General features: G+C 45.7%; 1 pseudogene across 1 annotated transcript; it reads left to right on the forward strand.

The window, feature by feature from the left end:
• Positions 1-1,743: 1,743 nt before the first annotated feature.
• Positions 1,744-2,300, forward strand: LOC311589143 (ferritin light chain 1-like; annotated as a pseudogene). Its single transcript has one exon. The product of its transcript is annotated as a ferritin light chain 1-like (transcript).
• Positions 2,301-5,749: the final 3,449 nt, after the last annotated feature.

Here is a 5,749-nt window from a genome sequence, read left to right on the forward strand (position 1 = left end):
CTGGGGATGGTTTTCTTGGCTGCCTGTAAACAGGAGCACGGTATCCTTTGGTTCCTAAGAGCAAAGTCTCAGGCAGCTTAGCCATATGGTGTGATAAAATGCTCTCCCGTCCTCTCAAGTTCCAGGCCCCTTGACTGGAGTAAGCTCACACAGGTTAGTGGCGTGCATACAACAGGACTGAGGGAAGAGGAAATGCTGGTGTGAGAGGCAACAACCTGGACTTCTCATTTCACGTCAACTCCAAAAGGCCTTCAGCAGAATGATTTCACTATTATAGCAGCTATATTGCTATAATAACTGGACTTCCCTCTCCTCCTAGTGAACAAAACAAAATGAAATCAAACTTAGAGACTACTAGACCTGGGTGGGGTAGCCCATGCCCGTAACGATCCCAGCTACTGGGGAGGCTAAAGCAGGAGGATGTGGGACGTACGTGGGCTATAAGGCAGATTCTATCTAAGAAAAGCAAACAAATGCGGGGAGAGATGACTCATATGGGTGAGAACTCAAGTGTTTGGGTGCTTGGCATTCACATAAAAAAGCCAAGTGTAGCTGCACGCCCCTGTAGTCCCAGTGCTGGGAGGCAAACACAGGAGGATTCTGGGAGCTTACTAGCCAGAGGAACTAGTCAAGCTAGTCATTGAGTTCTAGGTTAATCAGTGTGAGACTTTGTTTGTTTGTTTGTTTTTTTAAATCAAGTGGAGGGGATGGAGTGATGGGTCAGCAGTTAAGAGCACTGTCTGCTCTTCCAGAGGTCCTGAGTTCAATTCCCAGAAACACGTGGTGGCTCACAACCATCTATAATGAGATCTGGTGGCCTCTTCTGGCATGCAGATAGAGCACTCACATACAATAAATAAATCTTAAAACATCAAGCAGAGATGAATGGAAGAAGATGCTCAATTATCTACCTTCTGGTCTCTACAGGCCCAAATACAGGCGCGCGCGCACGCACACACACACACACACACACACACACACACACACACGTGCGTGCATGCACACACTTCCATCCATACACACGTGCACATGCACACATACAAAAGAAGTATGTAACCATTGATTAAGAGTATAAAGCTGCACGTATTGTCCTTGGCTGGTGCCATAGTTTGAGCAGGACCCCTGGGCCCAGATCTGCCCATCATAATGTTCTTCTTATAGGTTTCTAGAACCCTCCCTCTGGATCCTTCTATTTCCCCATTCTCCCATGCTTCTCTCACCTAGAGTCCCAATAGGATGTCCTCCCTTCTGTCTGACTTTCACACGAATTCTGGTGCCCCATATTTGACCACATCCCCTAGATGGGGAGGCCTGGTGGCACTCAGAGGAAGGATAGCAGGCTACCAAGAAGAGACTTGATACTCTATGAACATATAGAGGTGGGAGGAGGTCCCCCTCAGTCACAGTCATAAGGGAGGGGAGTAAGGGGAAAATGGGAGGGAGGGAGGAATGGGAGGATACAGGGGATGGAATAACAATTGAGATGTAATATGAATAAATTAATAAAATGTATTTTTAAAAAAAGAGTATAAAGCTGAGAGCAGCGCCTTGGAGGTCCCACGGATCTGTGTCTTGCTTCAACAGTGTTGGATGGAACAGACCCGGGGACTCCCTCTTTGTTAGTTCCCAGCCTCCTTACAGAGTCTCCAGTCACAGCCTCCGGGACCACCTCTTGGCCACCATCGGCTCCTAGGATCAGCCAGCACCATCTCTGTGTAGTTAGCTCTGTACTGCAGATCAGCCATGACCTCCCAGATCCATCAGAATTATTCCAACAAGGTGGAAATTGCCGTGAACCTCTTGGTCAACTTGCACCTGCAGGCCTCCTACACCTACCTCTCTCTCTCTGGGCTACTATTTTGATGGGGATGGAGTGGCTCTGGAGGGTGTAGTCCATTTGTCCCTCGAATTGGCTGGGGAGAAGCCCAAGGGTACCAAGAGTCTCCTCAAGTTGCAGAAGAAGTGCTGGGGCTGCACTCTCTTCCAGCGTGTGCAGAAGCCATCTCAAGGTGAGTGCAGTAAAACCCAGGAGGCCATGGAAGCTGCCTAGGCCCTGGAGAAGAACCTAAACCAAGCTCTCTTGGATCTTCATTCCCTGGGTTCTGCTGGCACTGACCTTCATCTCTGTAATTTCTTGGAAAACCACTTCCTGGAGGAGGAAGTGCAGCTCATCAAGAAGATGGGGCAACCACCTGACCAACATCTGTAGCCTGGCTGGGCTGCAGCCAGCGCAGAAAGGCGGGCCACAGGCATCTCTGGGTGAATATCTCTTTGAGCTGTTCACTCCCAGGCATGACTAGGGAGCCTCCTCGCCTTCCAAGAGGCTGGCTCTCTCTGCTCTGTACCAGCCAACGAAGCCTTAAGACTTCCACCTGAATGACTCTCTCAGGCCACTAGACAGCTTTGTAACTGCCCTAGAGCCCCACCCAAGTCTTAGGCCATGTGAAAATAAAGCTTTTTGAAAGAGATTTTAAAAAAGTATAAAGCTGGTCAGTCTCAGTCATTTAAACAGAATTCATTTTAATGCAGTTCTCTGACACCTTGAGTTCTTCCTTACAAAACATCTTCTTGAATCCAATAAGTTTCAAGTGTTGTCTGGGCTCACAGAGTATCGTGACAAAAGAGTAAAAGAATAAAGAAACAACCTCTAGCCTCGGCTGAGTAAGATGCAGTTTGCCATAAAGCAGCTCTGTGAAATAGCTGCAAGAAAAAGTAGAGTAAACGTAAGAAAATTAAAGTTTACTTCATTCGGGGGTGGGGGAGGAGGCATCAGAAGAAGAGATAGTATCTTCTGGGGCTAAGGGAGGACCAGAGAAGGCATCAAGCAGGAGGTGGTGGCCTGAGAAGGGGTCCCTGGGGACCAGCGGTGGGAAGCTACCCTGGAAGATGGCTGGATGGACTCACATGTCACCCCAGAGTCTGATCTAAAGCTCCACATTGACTTTTAGGCATGGGAACTTTTCAAACACCCGCCCCCCCGTGTGATTTTTAATTTGTAGCTAGTATGGGGAACATTGGGCTGCATAGCCTTCAAGATCCTCTGCAGGCTTAAGAGGACTGGTTGCTCTTCCAGAACACCTAAGTTCAATTCCCAGCACCCACATGGTGGCAAACGAATCTAGTTACAGAGGATCTGATACTCTCTGGTAGCTTCCTTGGGCACAAGTCATGCATTTGGTGCATAGACATGCACGCAGGCAAAACATAGAAATTTAAAATTAAAATAAATGTTTTAAAAATGTTTTAAAGGTCTTGTGTAGCCTATGATGCTCTTTATGACTCAAGAGACATGTGAGACAGGTGATAATGGGTGACAAGGAGTTCTTAGCCTTCAGGCTGTCACCCTTGAGTAGCTCTGGGGATGGTCTTAAGATCAGAATTCAAAGCCCCAACTTGTGGGGTGTGGCCACCAATGGGACTTGCAGCCTAAACAGTTCTGCCCCATCCAAAGCTGGCAATGCCCCCTGCCCCCACGCCCAGCTCCTGCTGATGGCTACCAAGTAGGAACATGGGGAGGTCAGGGCTGCCAAACTCTGCAGCTTTTCAGCAGAAGCCAGGCATTTAGCAAAAGAGTCTGATTTGATTGTTAGTGATAAGTTCAAAGTTTTGATTAAAAACATTACAGGTCAAAAAGAGCACAGATCCTGTAAGCTGGGTTCCGGTTTGATGCTTCTGTCTTAGGTGTGATTATTAGGTCAAGTGTGGTGGCACACTTCTTTAATACCAGCACTGGGGCAGCAGAAACAGGAGGACCAGAAGTTCAAGGTCATCCTCAGCTACATCTCAAGTTGTGTGGGCAGCCTGAGCTCTCTGAATTTAAAAATAAATTAATCCGTGTCTAAGTTCTAATCATTTATAAAAGTTGTAATAAAACAAGATTTTGCCTGAATCAGAATCTAAATAATTTATACACTTGTCAGTTGCTATTTGTATGTCTGCTTCCCATGCTCATTTTTGAGCATTGATTTTGAAGAAATTATAATTACTAATTTATTTGTATGTAACTTTTCACCAAAAGATTTGTAAAAACGTAATGAAGTTTTGCAAGGCCAAGTTCAGTGATTATATTAGAAGTTAGTTTGATATAGTAAGTCTTACAAACAGCTAAATTCTGTCAAGGCAAAATCCATTTTAATGCATGATTGAATATTGATAATTAATGGCAACTATCAGGAAGTCATATGCAAAGATTAATTACCAACTGAGCTCTGAGAACGTTTTTCTTCCTTTGTAATCTTACCTCCTGAGAGAAGCAGTCTATATTGGTCCTACAGTGAATTGACAGATATGTCCAGAAAAAAACAGCCTCTGACTTTAATCTTTATTGGTCATGCTCAATTGGATGTACTGTTTTTTTTTCTCCCAGAGACAATATTTTTTCAGTTAAATCTTTCTGTAATGCAGGAATCATAAGGTGAGAGTTCTGAGGTCTTTAATTTTCTTCATTTTTTAAAATTTTATGTGTCTGGGTTTTGCCTGCATGTGTGTCTGCACACCACATGTGTGTCTGGTGCCCACAGAGCCTACGAGAAGCTGTTAGATCCCCTTTGATTGGAGTTACAAATGTTTGTGAGACACCATGTGGGTGTGGGTACTAGGAATCAAACTCTGCAAAAGTGGTCACTACTCCTAACCACTGGGTCATCCTCTCCCAACCCAGTCTCATAGAGGCAAGTCTCTAAGGTTCTGTCTCCCCAGGGGACTCTTATTAGTGTCAAGTTGATGGGGCCTAACCAACTCACTCTGCCATGGGTATGTGTATAGAAGAGTAGACAGCAAGCCCAGGCCTTGGAAAACTTCATTTCAGACACATCCTTGAGGGATAAAGAGAGGCACTCTTCTTGAAATCACTTCCTTTTTATAAGAAATCTAAGGGCCGAATCAAGGTGATGTGCCATGGGCTTACTCTTTTCATTGTTGTCCCTAAAGAGGTGCCCTGAGCTGCTTCCTTCAGAAAGTGACTGACTGAAATGGACTCCTCAGTCCAAGTTTATTAAAATGAGGAAAAACACTGTGAGTCCTTCAGATAAAAAAGCAGAGAGGGGCAAGCTATCCTCACATCGGATTTGCACTCCCACCTCAGCTTCTGCTCAGAATCACTCTCAGCTTAGGGGCCTTGGCAGAGCCAGCTGTGACTGGCAGCAGCTCGGGTTCCCTCTGCAAAGTTAGCTGGTGGCCGGTGACTAATTACACGGTTGACATCTTGTTAAGACAGTGCCACATGTGTCCTCCTTGGGCTGCAAATTGCCAGGTTACTGGTGGATTTCCTGTATGGGTGCTAATTATACCTAATTCAGCCCTGAGATTTCCACATTTGTCTTTCTGTCACTAAGTTTGTGATGACAAATAGCTCATGTCGACGGGAGTGACCTAACTGTCTGATGCTCACTTGCATAATAAAACCATCTATGAAGGCAGAAGCACTTAGCCATCCTTTCAAGACACAGAGCATCTTCTGCAGGTCTTGACCCTGAGAAAAGTTTGCTTTCTCCTGATATTTGTTTTCAGAATAAATTAATTACCCGAGAAACATAACAAAGCCTCCAACTCTAACACTGTGTGGAATATAGTCTCTGGCAGCCATTGTGTGACTGAGGGAGAGGCAGCTCAGGAGGGCTGGGCTGCTAATGGAACTACCACTGGGCAGGTACCACTCCAATACACCACTCTTGTACACAACCACTTCCTGCGTGAAGACAATTTGCTGGAATACCGGAAATGGCTTTAAGGCCCCTTGGCAGCTGGCTAC

This window comes from Acomys minous (assembly GCF_964271855.1).
Source record: "Acomys minous genome assembly, chromosome: 18".
Lineage (NCBI taxonomy): Eukaryota > Metazoa > Chordata > Mammalia > Rodentia > Muridae > Acomys > Acomys minous.